Genomic DNA, 14861 nt, shown 5'->3' on the forward strand with positions numbered 1-14861 from the left:
CGCCCTCCTACACCCAACCAGAGATTGCAACATTTTATTGCAATCTCGCATTAGTTTCGTGTACAGTTTACCATAATTTGCGACATATGCACAGATTGTATTAAGTAAACGGCAGGCCCTTGTATTAGGTCTCCGGTCACGAGAAAATAAGAATTGGTTATGTATGTGTTAGTGTCTAAAATTGAATCTAATTTTACACTCCCCCATCGAGAAGTGAAATGTTGCATACTTCGACAACCTCAGCAACCATACAAAAAAATTCGATCAAAGACGGGAATTGAACCCGAACCCTCCACCCTTAGCACATCTAGACTGACGCGCTAACCATCTGGCCTATTTACCAGATGAGGAACGATGCGACCAAAGGCAATCATAATCCACGTTTCATGCAATGCGGATGTGACAAGTGGAAGGGTAACAAGGATAGTAATGAGTGATACGAGAGGAATAAGCACCATGCATATTTGCGTCCTTTTCCGTTATCAAGCTAAATGGAATCGGGAAGATTGTGTGGGTTAAAGTTATACTGATGTACGGAATTCATATACTTGTTCTAGGAGGCACCAACGAGATTCGTTTGGATGTATTGATTGAAACCAAATAAACCGACTTAATACAATGAGCTGTATTAACAAGTATGACATTCTCTGATCGGTTGGAATGCGAGATTTGATACAATTTGCTTAATACAAAGAATGTCACACAGAATTGTTTTGGGTGTAGATGTCAAGGAATTGGATGGTGGGTAGGGTATGTGGTTTAGGAGTATCATTATAAGCAAATGATAGAAAATTTGTGGAAATACGTTGGGAGTGACTTTGCTAAGAAATTTATGTCACTCCATTATCCTTGCCGATGATTTTCCTCGGATGGGGCGAAGGTATTAGCCTTGCCCTGGCTAATAGCCTAGGTTTAAGCGCCTTTGCTCGCTCTCTGAAACGAAAAAAGAGCAAAAAGAAATTAAATTCCCCCTCCCCTCTGATATGATAATGATTTTGATAAGGGGCGCGTGACCAATTCTTCAACCTGTGCACTATTTTAATAATTCGAGAAAAACACATAAAAGTGACCTGAATTGATAAACGAGTCATTTTTCAGCACGTTTCTCAATATGTTTGAGATCGTTTGGCTAAAACTCATTCGACCGAAAGCCATTTGACTGAATACTACTTGGCCAAACATCACATTATCCCGAAAGTTATCTAGCCGTATTCCATTTGGCCGAATTAGACGTTTGGCCGAAGGGTCATACGGCCGAATTGGTCAATTAACCGAAAAGCCGTTTTTCGATGGAAGTCAATATTGTCTTGGGAATCAATGCTTTCAACGAGTTCTTCTAAACCAGCCAAAGAATTATGATCGTAACAAACTCACCGAGCCTAACTGAATCGGAATTCGGTTGGGTAGTCGGTGGTGGAATGTTGAAGATACTGCCGAAGAAACGATCAAAATTGTGATATCTACCTCATCACCCAGTGATTAAGGATCCCACTGCCACCAAAGTAAGAGTTGTCTTCGACGCTTCTTGATATACGTTATTTTCTTGCGAGGCCTGAACGAAGCCTGAAAAGGGAATGAACAGGCAAATTTTTATTACACAAACTTTGGATTTGGATTCAACAGCCGGGTTAAAACAAAATTTTGTATGGTGTCCTAGAGATATTTAGTCCAGAAGGAATTGGTCAGTTTGAAAAATCTATCTTTTTTCTTCCGCGGACCGCACTTCAAGATGTACTCAAAAATTATTGAAGTTTGTGATCCGTTATGATCGGTAGTGAAGAAAGTTTTGATAAAAATGGAACGTGGCTTCCTAATCCGAAAGGAAAATGAGATTTTTCAAAACTGACCAATTTCTTCTAGACTAAACATCTCCAGGCAGAGGCGTAGCGTGGACTCCCAGCGCCCTTGGCGAAAGTTCATTGGGCGCCCCTTCCTTAGCAAAAAGAATGTGTAATAATGAACATTAAAAGAGCACATCGAATCTTACTTACCCAAAAGAAGTAAGATTAAAGTACTTGAAAAACATTTATACCTGAAAGTCTACGTGGATTACAGTAAATTCCCCTAAATGGAAGTTCATTAAAATTGCTCAAAGATCTTTACAGAAATTTACAAAGTATAACACGGAAGAGGCCCTCCTTAGCCGTGCGATAAGACGCGCGACTACAAAGCAAGACCATGCTGAGGGTGGCTGGGTTCGATTCCCGGTGCCGGTCTAGGCAATTTTCGGATTGGAAATTGTTTCGACTTCCCTGGGCATAAAAGTATCATCGTGTTAGCCTCATGATATACGAATGCAAAAATGGTAAACTGGCTTAGAAACCTCGCAGTTAATAACTGTGGAAGTGCTTAATGAACACTAAGCTGTGAGGCGGCTCTGTCCCAGTGTGGGGATGTAATGCCAATAAGAAGAAGAAGAAGAAGAAGAAGAACACGGAAGAAACATATACATCAAATACAATTTTCAGATGTTCACAATCACCATTTTTACGTGATGCACCGAAATATCATTTCCTCGACGGGTCCTTTTAGCCCTTGAAACTTATGCTCGAATATGATTGAAGCAGATTGCCAAATATTTAAAAAAAAATGCTGGAAAGCTAACTCTGAAGTGGGTCGGTTGAAAGTCGGAATCGCTATCGGACGTATTCGAATCAAGAAAATCTAACTCTGATGTGGATCTGTCGACCGGTTTGTACCATACTGTTGATTATGTTTTATCAATACTACTGGATCAATTTGAACAATAAAATCTAACTCCAATAAGATCGCCATCGAACTTAGTAAAATCGTAAAAACCTCTATTTTGTAGTAGATTGGCTGAAGGAAGGAAACGCAAGCTTGCCTATTCAGATTAAGAAAAATACAGCTCTGAAGTGGGTCTACCGATGAGTTGGGAACACATCTGGACCTAGTAGGGTCAATGAAAATTAGCTCTAAAGTGGTATAATCGATGTTCAGAATCGCTATCCGATTTATTTGGTTTATTAAATTAGTCTGTCGATGGTTAGAATCACTACATGCTGTAGTGGGTTGGTTGGTGGCCGAAATCGCCATCAGAACTATTTGATCAAAAATAATGTTACTCTGGTATGGCTCTGTCAGTGGTTTGCAGACACTCCTGCACATAGTTGTGTCAAAATATTTTAACTTTGAAATTCCCATAGGAAGCAAGAAAGACAACGAAGAAAATGAAACTCTGGGCTGATAGTAAATATTTTGTTGCCAAAATCTCACTATGCAGTTGCTACTGTCGTCAGATAGCTACAAAAGAGATTATAAACTACAGAGAAAGATTGCGAAGGATTGTCGTTGTTGTCGCTGTCCGGAACATCTTTTACTGGATAGGTTGCACGGGAGCAAAATATCATTGCAAAATCCACACCATTCAACAATTCTGTACTCAGCATATTTTGAACAGCGGAACTATGTTCTTTAATCACAGTTCTACTAATTTCTGGGAATCGGAAATGGCACTTCAAACATAAGTCGATAGCACCTTTTGGATTGATTTGATGGACGTATTCCCTAAAAGAATCCACTGGGAGAAGCTGAATCATTTTAAACCGATGATTTGAGAGTTAATTGTCTTCACTACTATTCCAGAAGTCACTTTTTAACGCGATAGTGCCTATAATGGATCTAACCGATCTCAAACCTAATGATTTTCATGACTAAGATACTTTTAGAATTTCTCTAATTCGATTTGGGCCAGCTAAATGAAATGTTGGTATAGAAATAAATAATACCTTTGCTTGCTTCAGTTTACTCTAATCTTTATTTAGCGTTATTCTTTATTTATGCGACCCCTAGAGGCCGGCGCCCTTGGCGGGGGCCAACCCGGCCAACCACACGCTACGGCGCTGTCTCCAGGGCACCATATAAACTTTGATTTGGCAAGGCCCTGTTACAAAGCGGCTTTTGAATCTAAAACCAAAGTTTGTATGGAATCTGGGAATGGTCAGTCTGGAAGAAGATGATCGGTATCGTAAATTTATAATTAACTAATTCACTAGTTTGTGCATTAAGATGCAATAAAGAATTAACTAAAGTTTGGGGCCCCTAATGAGCCAAGTAGAAGCATGTTTGAGACATAGAAGACGGCTTCTTTGTTGAGGTCGGCGGTCTGCTTCAACAGTTCAAAATAGCTGTGCAGCCTATGATAGTATGCATGCTGAGAGCAACCGATCTAGAATATCATTTTTCGGAATACATGTATCGAAGATCATATCTTTTGAACAGTATAGCCATGATGGGACGCTAACAGTTTAACCAAATGTAGGTGACTGCCAACGGTAGGAACTCCAGGACAATTTGAAGTGCCTGGAACATTTGCGCAGGGCAAAACTGAATTGTGAATAATACCCTTGGACTCTGTGAGCCTGTATTGACATGAACTAGTAACTTCGATTTCATATCAGCTGTAGTTTACCTGAAAGACTGTTCACATTTCTGAGATTGTTTAATACCTACTCAATTCTCAAAAAAAGTAGAATCAAAATCAACCGAAAAACGACGAAAAAAATGAAGAAACATGAATGCAGTGCCGGGTTGATAACACCCGTTAGGCAATAATTGATCAACCAGCAATGTTTGATATTCCTCGTGAACATCCCTGGTTTTCCATACAAACTTGCGTCTTGGTATTTGAGGCCGCATTCCATTTTTTTTTAAATTCCTTCACCAGAGGTCACTAGAGACCCCAAACCTCAGTTGATTTTTGATTTCATCTTGAAACGATTTTTTTTCATAATTTGTGTTTGTGTGTTTGCGCAGTGTTATCGACAATATGACAATGACATGTGACAATTATGTTGGTCGCTAGGTAAAACCACGAGTTCGATTTCGATGAATTTCGTTATAAAAGCCTTCCGCAATACTGAGTAGAGTAGAGAAATAGATTCAAAAAGAGTAGAGAAATAGATTCAAGGCATAGTGCCTTATACACACTTCCACACTCGCCGTAATGTAACTGTTTCCAACGCTGATTCTACCGTTTTCACATTTTATTAATTGAACTCTGTTGAAATTTTCAACATAGAATCGTTTAATATTATGCACTTTTAATTTTTTAAATCATTTCAAATTATTGAGCTGCAGCGCTGGCGGTGCCATAGTTGTGGTAATGTTGGCTCACCAACAATTTTGACGTAATTAGTTCACTCGGGGAAGGGTCGTTTGGCCGAAACCAATTCGGGCGAATGCCACTAGGCCGAAAGTCATTTGGCCGAATATACCATTTGGCCGAACAGACCATTAGGCCGAAAGTCATTTGGCCGAAAGGGTCATTTGGCTGAAATGGTCATTAGGCCAAAAGGGTCATTTGGCCGAAAGGGTCTTTTGCCGAAAAGATCATTAGGCCGAAAGGGTCATTTGCCCGAAAGGGTTATTTGGCCGAAAGGATTATTAGGCCGAAAGGGTCGTTTGACCGAAAGGGACGTTTGACCAAAATGGTCATTTGACCAAAAGGGTCGTTTGACCGAAACGGTCATTTGGACGAATAGGACATTTGTCCGAATAAGACATTTGGACGAATAAGACATTTCGCCGAATAGATAATAGAATAGTCAATCAGAAATTAGGAGTAAAAAGAGATACGTCTCAATTATCATACCTCATTTCTCACTTCTCACTGTAAATAATGAGGAGCGCGAAGTGAGTAGTAAGACGTGTCACTACTCACTTCGCGCTTCTCATTTTTGTTAGCGAGAAGTGAGAAATAAGGAGTGAGAAGTGAGACGTCTCACTTCTTCACTTCTCACTCATTTTTCACTTCTGTGACGTCTCACTTCTCACTCCTCACTTCTCACTTCTCACTGAGTAGTGCGAAGTGAATAGTAAAACGTCTCACTACTCATTTCGAGCTTCTCACTTTTTACAGTGAAAAGAGAAAAAGGGAGAGTGAGAAGTGAGACGCCTCTCTTCTCACTCCTAATTTCTCACTTTTCAAATGACCAATTCAGCCAAACGAATCTTTCGGCCAAATGACACTTTCGGCCAAATGAACCTAACGGCCTAATGACCATTTCGGCCGAATGACCCTTTCGACCTAATGACCCTTTCGGCCAAACGACCCTTTCGGCCAAATCACCCTTTCGGCCTGATTTTACACTGAAATTAAGATTGCAAACGAAGAAAACCTTTAAAATATCGAGATTACAATCCATCCATTATCAATCTTCTATTTAATCCAGGAGTTCCTCTTGAAATTCTTCGAAAAACAATCTTGAAATAATCATCCTGGTGTTATTTCATAGATTTATTCAGAAATTCTTTGAAAAGTCTTACAGACATTTTTCTGTAAATACTTTAAACATTGGTGTGGGAAAAACCTCTAGGAATTAATTTGGTAAGTCATCCAAAACATTCCTTCATTTTTTTGGAAGTCCTTCAGAAACCCTCTAGATATTCCATCAAAAACAATTCCAGGAGTTCATTTAAAAATTCCAACAGGACTTCCTTTGGAAAATCCTTCACAAATGCATTCAGAAACTTCTTCGGAACCCCCTAAAGAAGATGCTTTCGAATTTCACTAACTTCCCACCAAATTCCTTCGGAAATTTCTATTGGACAACCTTAGTAAGTTCCGGTAAAAATTCGATCAGAAATTCTCCATAGGATTATTAAGGGAATTTCTCCAAAACAATATTGTTTAATGTTTTCAGAAATTTCTACAGGAATTAATTCAGAAATTATTTGATTTTTTTTATGGAAATCGCTACACCAATTCCATTCATTCAGAAAATTTATCCAGTTGTTCATTTGGAATTTCCCCTAGAAAATTTTAGGACGAAGCTCTAGGGGTATCCAAACGAATCACAAAAGGAATTTCCAAAGTTTTGTAAAAGAATGTTCGACATTCAAAAGCCTTAAGAAGAATTTTCGGACGATTTCCTTGTAGAAACTTCTGGAGAAATTTACAAGCACTTACGGGCGGATTTTTTGAAAATTATTAGGAACTCCTGAAGGAACCCCCGAAAGTATTTTTGGAGAAATTTACATATGAATTATTGAAGGATTTTCCGATGGAGAACTTGAATGGAGAGAATTTCTGAAGGATTTTCCGAACGAGTTTCTAAAAGAATTCCTTAAGGAACTTCCGGATGAATCTCTGTAGGATTTTTTGAGGGAATTTACATTGAAATGTCAATCCTAAAAAAAATGCTCAGATTTCTCAAGGATTTTTTTTCGGGATTTCCTCCAGGATTTATAAAAAATGGCGAAAAATTATGTTTAAGAACAATTTAGCGTAAACAAACAAATTTGAGGGAAAATATTCAGTTCAGTGGGTCGCGTGCACCATTGTGTCCCAGTTGAACGCCGCCAGTATAATTTGTTTGGGCAATGATGTATATGAAATAAAAACTTTAATAAATGTTTGAACTGCATTTGTGCAGTCACGAGTCCAGATGTCTTGGTTTGTTTGAGACTTAATTACGTTTATGGCAGCGCACTCTGATTATCTCTCTATATGTTGAAGAGGGTCCAGTAATTCCATTTAATGGTCCTTCGAGCCGGATTATTGGGAAACTATACAGTTCGAAGGACAAAATTTTCAATCAGTGGGACCTTCCTTTACTGACTTTCAACTGGTTTAGAGTGAATTCTGAATTCCACAAGGATTGCATACACGGCTGTTCAAACTTAGGTTCAGGATTAGAACACAAGAGTGTTATCCAAGAATTTAGATAGGATGTTCGACTTCACTGAATAAATTGGGCGAAAGATTATTTGCAACCAGTTTCACGGATCATCAGAGCCGTAGCGTGAACTCCCAGCGCCCTTGGCGAAATCCTTATTAGGCGCCCCTTATTTACTAAAACGAAATAAAATGCACGAATTTTGTATTTGGAGAACAATTTGAATCTTACCAAAAACAACTAAAATAAGATGGTTAATTGGTTTAAAGATGCTTTAAATGTCTTTAAACCTCCAATATCCAGGGGTGTACATGTACCAAATGCATAAAAGTCTCACAGATGATTTTTTTTGGGATTTTAAGTGTATTTTTATGCGATCTTACTGTTCTTTTGAATCAACATAAATTGGAACTGTGCTTGCTTGTTAAAATCAGTCAAATTTAAATGAATATAAATTTTCAAAACTGTAGGCTAAGGGTTGATTGCAGAAAATACTCTTAAACTGTTTTAAAATTTTTGTGATAGGCGCGTTGGAAGTTCATAAAAATTACTGAAAGTTCTTTACGGTCATCTGTAAAGTAGATCACGGAGAAGAAAAGATTATATTTTAACTATTTTAAACAGTTTTTTGCCGGAACCCACGTAATGCTTATTGGGTCAATAAATTTAACTCTGAAATGGATTGGTCTGTGCACGGGATCGTTATCGGATTAAGAAAAATCTACATTTAGAGGGGGTCTGAAGATGATTTTGAAACACTACTGGACCTGATTGGGTTATTGGTAATATTAATCATGAAAAAACTTTTTTGAAGTGGGTTGGTTGAAAGCCGGAATCCCCATAGCACCTATTCCGACCAAGGAAATTCAACTCTGCAGTAAGTCTTTAGATGGTTTGGAGACACCACTGTACTTAGTTGGGATAATGAAATTCAGATCTGAATTAGGATCGATGTTCGGAATCGCCATCGGACCTAGTTGGATGAACAAAATTCAACATCTGGCGTGGCTTTGTCAGTGGTTTGAAGGGACTAACAGACTTAGTTGGATCAATTCGAACCAAATCTGGAATCGGAATGGCTATTAGACCTTGTTGGATCCGGAGATGAGCCAGCCTCGGGCTGATAGTCTCCCTAATAAAGACAATAAAAAAACCCTGTTGGATCAAGTGGATTTATTGCTTGGTGGATGAAATCATCGGATCTATTCGGATCAAGGAAAACCGAATTCTGGATTTTATCTATTGATGGTTTGGAAGCACTTATGAACATAGTTGTGTCAGCAAAATGCAATTCTGATGTGGTTTGGTCGATGGTCGAAAGCGTCATTGATAGCAGGAGGCTAAAGGAAAAAAAGTCAACTCTGGATTTGATTAAAACATATTAAAACATATTAAAACATATTAGAAGAAAAGAAGGAAAATTCGCAATGAACACAGATAGGCATATGATATTCTTCTGCAATCAATTATTGCTGCACTTAGAATTGTAGCAAAGCAAATATTAAGGAGCTAGGGGCCTTTCACAAATTAAATAACGACGAAGGGGGAGGGAGGGGGTCAATTCGATTCATTACGAGCGTTACGATTTATTCAAAAAAATTAAACCTTCCATACAAAAAGTATCACGAGGGGAAGGGTGGGGGTCCAAAAACACCAAAAATAGTGTTACGTAATTTTAGAAATACCCTTACAGAAATCCCTCGATGCAGATGTCAAAGAAACTCTATATTATTCGGACTACATGGAGTTTGTCTTACTTACTCATTCCTGGTATTCGTCATAGGAGCAAAAGGGCTCTTCGGTATCTGGTCAATTGTTTGGAAATGGATATAGTCCTTGAAAGAAACCATGCAGAAATGCTTAATTATTTCCTCACTATTCAATCTTCACTGATGTTGAACATAATGATTCCGGAGTCCTTCGATGCGATGGCCGTAATAGTGACCAAAAATTAACCAATTACAATGTGGTATCAAACTTCATGATTAGCTTAGCATTAGCATTGAGCAATGAATCGCCTGCTTTGAGCGTGCTTACAGCGGCACACTAGGAGTTAACTTTCGGAAATCAGTATGGCGAAAAGCATCTAAGGTTTAATATCTCGAAAACAAGCAACCTAATCGAAAAAATATTTGGTAGGCGTAGTAGCAGACGCCTTCCTACATAACTGGTACCAAATAGATTTTCGTGAAAAGCTTCTGCTGTTGAGAAAACCCGCGTTAGATATCTTTCGCCATACAAATTTCTGGCGGTTAACTCGTGCTGGCTATTTTGCGCATATACGATAGCGCCTGGATGTGATAGCGGCGAGTAGAAAATCAGCATCTGCCAATAATTCATTCGCACAAATTCGTAGGTGGGCCAGTGTATGAGAGTAGAATCACTTTCATCCGTTTTCCACAGATATTGATCTGGGACTAATCATTATCTCTTAGATGGAAGCAATTCACTCTGCAATAGTCGAGAGCTGTCCTGGCCACGTCCTTGCGAATGCTGAGGAAGAGTAAGGATGGTTAGTTGGACACCTACCTGTGAAAGAAGCAGAGAACTCTACGACCTCTCATAGGTGTCACGGGAGGTTTTGGAATTGTTAGTGTGGGAGGTTCTAACGGTAGGAATTTTTTGGTAGAACGTGAAACACAGAAAGAACTAAGACAGAAATACAAAGTAGAAAAGGGACGTGCCTGGAATTGAATCCACGACCTCCTGCTTTTAGGGCAGAAGCGGTAGCCACCAGGGTTTGCAGAAATCGCTTTCAATAGATAACGAACAACGATACAAGAGAGACAAAAACTGTTCCGAATCATAACAAACCATGATAACAAATTTATCAAACTTGTATACAAACGCGAAAAAAAACAGAATCGGATAGGCAGCCCCCACGGAAAATTGGTGATTCTCGCTTTGCTTTCGCTCATTTCGTGTTGGTTACTGCTCAGCTGTGTAGAACAAGTTGAAATGCATCATCAGAGCCAGTGCTCCCCGCATTTTGAGCTTTCTAAAAGAAATTTATCATGGGGTATAGCCTCCCGAATCAGTTCTATATCATGACCGCTGGCGAAAAAAGTCTCTCGCGGTATGCCAGATATCGTATATGTATACAGAGATGATAAGTGAGAGACTTGTTCATTCTCTTTAGGATTCAATCCCTGGTAGCCACTAGACCACCAAGCTCGTCTTCATGATTGTCAAATAACAGAGAATCTCTCATTTTTTTGTCCTATGGTGAAGGTTCCCGAAAATTCGGAATAGCAGTCAAAACTAAAACCGCTTCATGTGAAATATTGATTTGGCACGTCGAAACTGGTAATTCATTACCATTTTTGCTAAGAGTCATCTACTGATAGATACCTACCATTATTCGCCAGAATGTATGCAATGTATGAAAATCACGATGAAATGGTGAGGAAGTACATGAAAGGACGACAAGGGGGTCTTCTTCTTCTTCAATGACTCTACATTCCAACTAGAATTTGGCCTACTTTTCAATTTAGTATTCAATTAGCATGATTTTTGATTTTTGAAAACGTCGTAAGTCTCACTTTGTTTACTTTCTCATTCGATTATTACGAAGCCATACTAACATTTACATCGGATTTTTTCATAGATATCTTAAGAAAATAGCTTTGTTCAGCGTGCTTAGGAGAAAATATTGCAATTAATGCAAAACTAGCTTCGTTATTAGTGAAATAGAGCGTAATGAAACAGAGTCTCTCATTTGGACATACGACGTTTTCAAAAATCATGCTAGATTTCTTCAGTTATTAATTGAAAGCTTTTCTATGCCCGCCATTGCATGAGCATGTATCTTGTGGCAAGTACAATGGATACACTATGTCCAGAGAGTCGAGAATGTTTCCCCCCGTCCTGGACCGGACCGAGAATCGAACTCGCTATCTCCGGATTGGCAATCCTACGCCTTTGCTCACAAGGCTACTGGAGGGTGCTTAGAAATTGAAGCTTGTTTATCTTTAATCAACAAGGTTGTTGCCGATTATTATAGTTTACGTAAATCGGAATTTTTTGGAAGCATTCTAGTGACATTTCGTTATTTTGCCAAACTAGACCATTCTGTGAATATCTGGTACTATTCTAAGTTCTAACCAAATACTAATACCAAATACTTCTAAATGCTAACCAAAATTCACAAAAAATAAAATTTTGAAAAGTTGTTTTGGACAAGTCGCATTTACTCCGGTGTTTTATTCCAATCCCAGTTCAAATAATTTCGTTTGGCTCATATTTACATCATATTTCGCATTTTCAGGTACCAACTATCAACAACTTATGGGCATAAGAGGTAACCGCTCTTCTCGTTCAACATGTTCAATGCATTGTACAACGGCATGTCAGCTACATCGTAGAGAAACTAAGTGTAAGTATTATTTTAAAATAATCTCCAATACATATATTCAACTCTCATCCAGTTGTTAAAAAATAGGTATAAATAATAGGTCTTTAATGCATTTAAAGACAGGCCTCCCGGAATCCAAAACTATATGCATTAGAGTGGCCCAGCCTTGTATGGGGAGAAAAAAAGTTGTCGAATTCTACGGGGCACCCCCCAGGATTGTGCCTTTGGGTGAGAAAATCAATCTCTGAAAATTTCAGCTTAATCGTTTGTTGCATAAGCTGGCGCATTTGATTTGAAGTTTGTATGGTGGTTTCAGCCAAAATGTATAGGGAAATACCCCAAGCAACACCTCTTGTTTCTCAGTGAGTAACAACAACTGTGGTGTGACTTACTAAAGGTCTGACTTATGCACAACGCGTCGTATTTGGAACACAAAAAGCGCAAGAGGTGGAGCCTATTTGCAACATCTTGCGGCTACAAAAATAAAATACTGCTTAGCCGAGCTCAAAATGTTTTGCAACATATCAGAAACATTGTCGTAACAGTAATAAACCAAAGAGTTATTAATTCTGCAACTTATCTGTTTTGTTTCTGATATGAAACACATCGAATTTTAAATCACCCAAGAAATCAGATGGGTAGAATATTGCGACGCCACTTAAACGGAAATGAAACTTTGTGTTTTTTCAGAAACTAGGAAGTGGTTTTAATGTGACTCGATGTATTGCCAGTGTCTTCAATGCAATTTATTAGGAACAAACACCTATTTGAAAGATGTTGCGCGTGCTGCCGATTGATCTCAGAATTGCAACAAAGGCAGCTGATATGTTGAAGAATTCCACAGAACATTATACGATGATTAAATGACTTTTTATATCAGATGATTTACTAGGAGTTGGGCTGTGCTCTTTGGAATTCATTGATTGTCATAAAAAACGTGCGCATGTTATCAAAGGTGGCTTAGATATGTGCTGTGGCGCGCGTTCCTTTGCATATGTTTGAGCGCGCGCGAAACAACACATCGCAGGCATCGTTGATGGCATGCGTATGTTTTTCATGACAATCAATGAATTCCAAAGTGCACAACCTAACCCCTAATAAATCGGCCGAAAACTATAGAAAAGTTCATTTAATTATCGTATAATTAAATGTGGAATTGATCTTCAACATATCAGCTGCCTTTGTTGTGTGTACCCGTATAATGCGACAACCTTTTGTTTCCTGGGCCAGTCTAATATGCACTCACGTTTTCAAGAGCACTCCATTCAAAAAGGAAGCCACGCACAATTGTCATTTTTATTATTCCAGCTTTGCTGGGTCGTGGCATGCGTGGAATAATAAAAATGACAGTTGTGCGTGGCTTCCATTTTGAACAGGGTGCCTTTGCGAGCCGGTTCAGTTTTGGATTCCGGGAGGTTTGTCCTTAACGATAAAAACGATTTGAGGTGATGTCTGTACATACGGTATTTTGAATTATGTGATGCTTCGCTATTAGATTCATTCTATGGAGCATTTGAACTATTTTTCGCTAATGAAAATTCGCCCTATCGGCCGAAGCGTTCCGATATTGAAAACACTGTTTTTCCTCATAAAAAAATATGTCCAGAAAATGTGGTAATGTATAAAATGAGTGTCGAAAATGTCAGTATTTATTCAGCATAATGGGACCTATCTACCTAGATAGGAATATTTGACCTATCTTATTAACCTTTTCCACAATAGAATAACTAAATTTACTTGAATTAATCAAGGATTTTATTTTAAGTTCTGCTGATGATCCGTTCTCCGGAATACAATCTTGCATGACAGATAGAAAAATCCCAGAATTCTATTTATACGACGAAGTGTCGTGCGAAAAATAAAAAATAAACCCGCAAGGCGCATTGTCTCAACGAAACCGACAAGAAGAGATTATCAGTAACTGTCCATTAAGGACCGAGAGAAGCCCATTTTGAACGATAACAATCAAATCACGTTCAGCTAGGCTTACGCAACGTCTCACTCCATTCCATAGGCATGTCACGCGTCTGTTTTTCTTTTTTCCTTGTTTCTAGCCAATGCCTCCAGTATCAAAACCAAACCATATCGACTATTATTATAGCGGCGAGGTTTTCCACTTCCCAGGGCTGCGCTTTCGATAACTGCCGTAGGTGAGCGGTTTCCATCATTTTCTTTATTGTTCCACGGAGGGGGACTTGGATGATTGGTTACGACAAATAAAAACTCAGATTAATTCACCTAGCGTGGATGGTGCCAAAAATATATTTTAATTGGATTTAAGTTTATGGTACCATACTGACGATTTTGAGTGGATTTAATAAGATTGAGTGATTTTAAAAATAGTTTCTTGTGATGAACTCTGTTGGTTTCTATAGCAGATGGTTTTAGCTCTTGGTTGATTGATTTCTTTCGGAGAAATTTAATAATCGCCCGATTGGTGCCTATTCCTATCGTGTTCTTCGTCACGAACGTGTTGATCGCTAGTCCGTTTCGCTGAAGCTGCCTCCTGGAGTGTGTGTTGCCTCCAATTCCTTTAAAATGCCTTAAATCTTCACTAACCATCAGGAAAACCCTGATTTATTGTTATTATTGTACATTTATTTCGCATTAAAGCCGGTTCTAAAATTCCATTCCATTCCAATTCGGTTCTGTGAGTTCGCCGTTTCTGACGGCGTCAGCTACGGTGTTTGCAACGGTCGCCAGAAACTTTTCTTGAGGAAAATCGACTTCCCTCCTGGGTTGCAGTATCGAATATGGTTTTGCTAAGGCCGTTCATTTTCAAACACCTTGACCGATCTCAACAAGTTAATAACATGCTAAACAGATTGGTGTTTTATATTTGAAGTGAACATTCAGCCTCTCTTTAC

At 38.7% G+C, this 14861-nt stretch overlaps 1 protein-coding gene across 1 annotated transcript in view; it reads left to right on the plus strand.

Annotated features, from left to right (window-relative positions):
• LOC134225098 (putative uncharacterized protein DDB_G0277255) overlaps positions 1-14861 on the plus strand; it is a 506490-nt gene that overhangs the window by 64659 nt on the left and 426970 nt on the right. The window contains exon 2 of the mRNA XM_062704885.1: positions 11908-12015. The gene's annotated coding sequence lies outside the window, so the exon portion shown is untranslated. The remainder of the gene's footprint in view (positions 1-11907; positions 12016-14861) is intronic.

This window comes from Armigeres subalbatus, chromosome 1 (assembly GCF_024139115.2).
Source record: "Armigeres subalbatus isolate Guangzhou_Male chromosome 1, GZ_Asu_2, whole genome shotgun sequence".
Lineage (NCBI taxonomy): Eukaryota > Metazoa > Arthropoda > Insecta > Diptera > Culicidae > Armigeres > Armigeres subalbatus.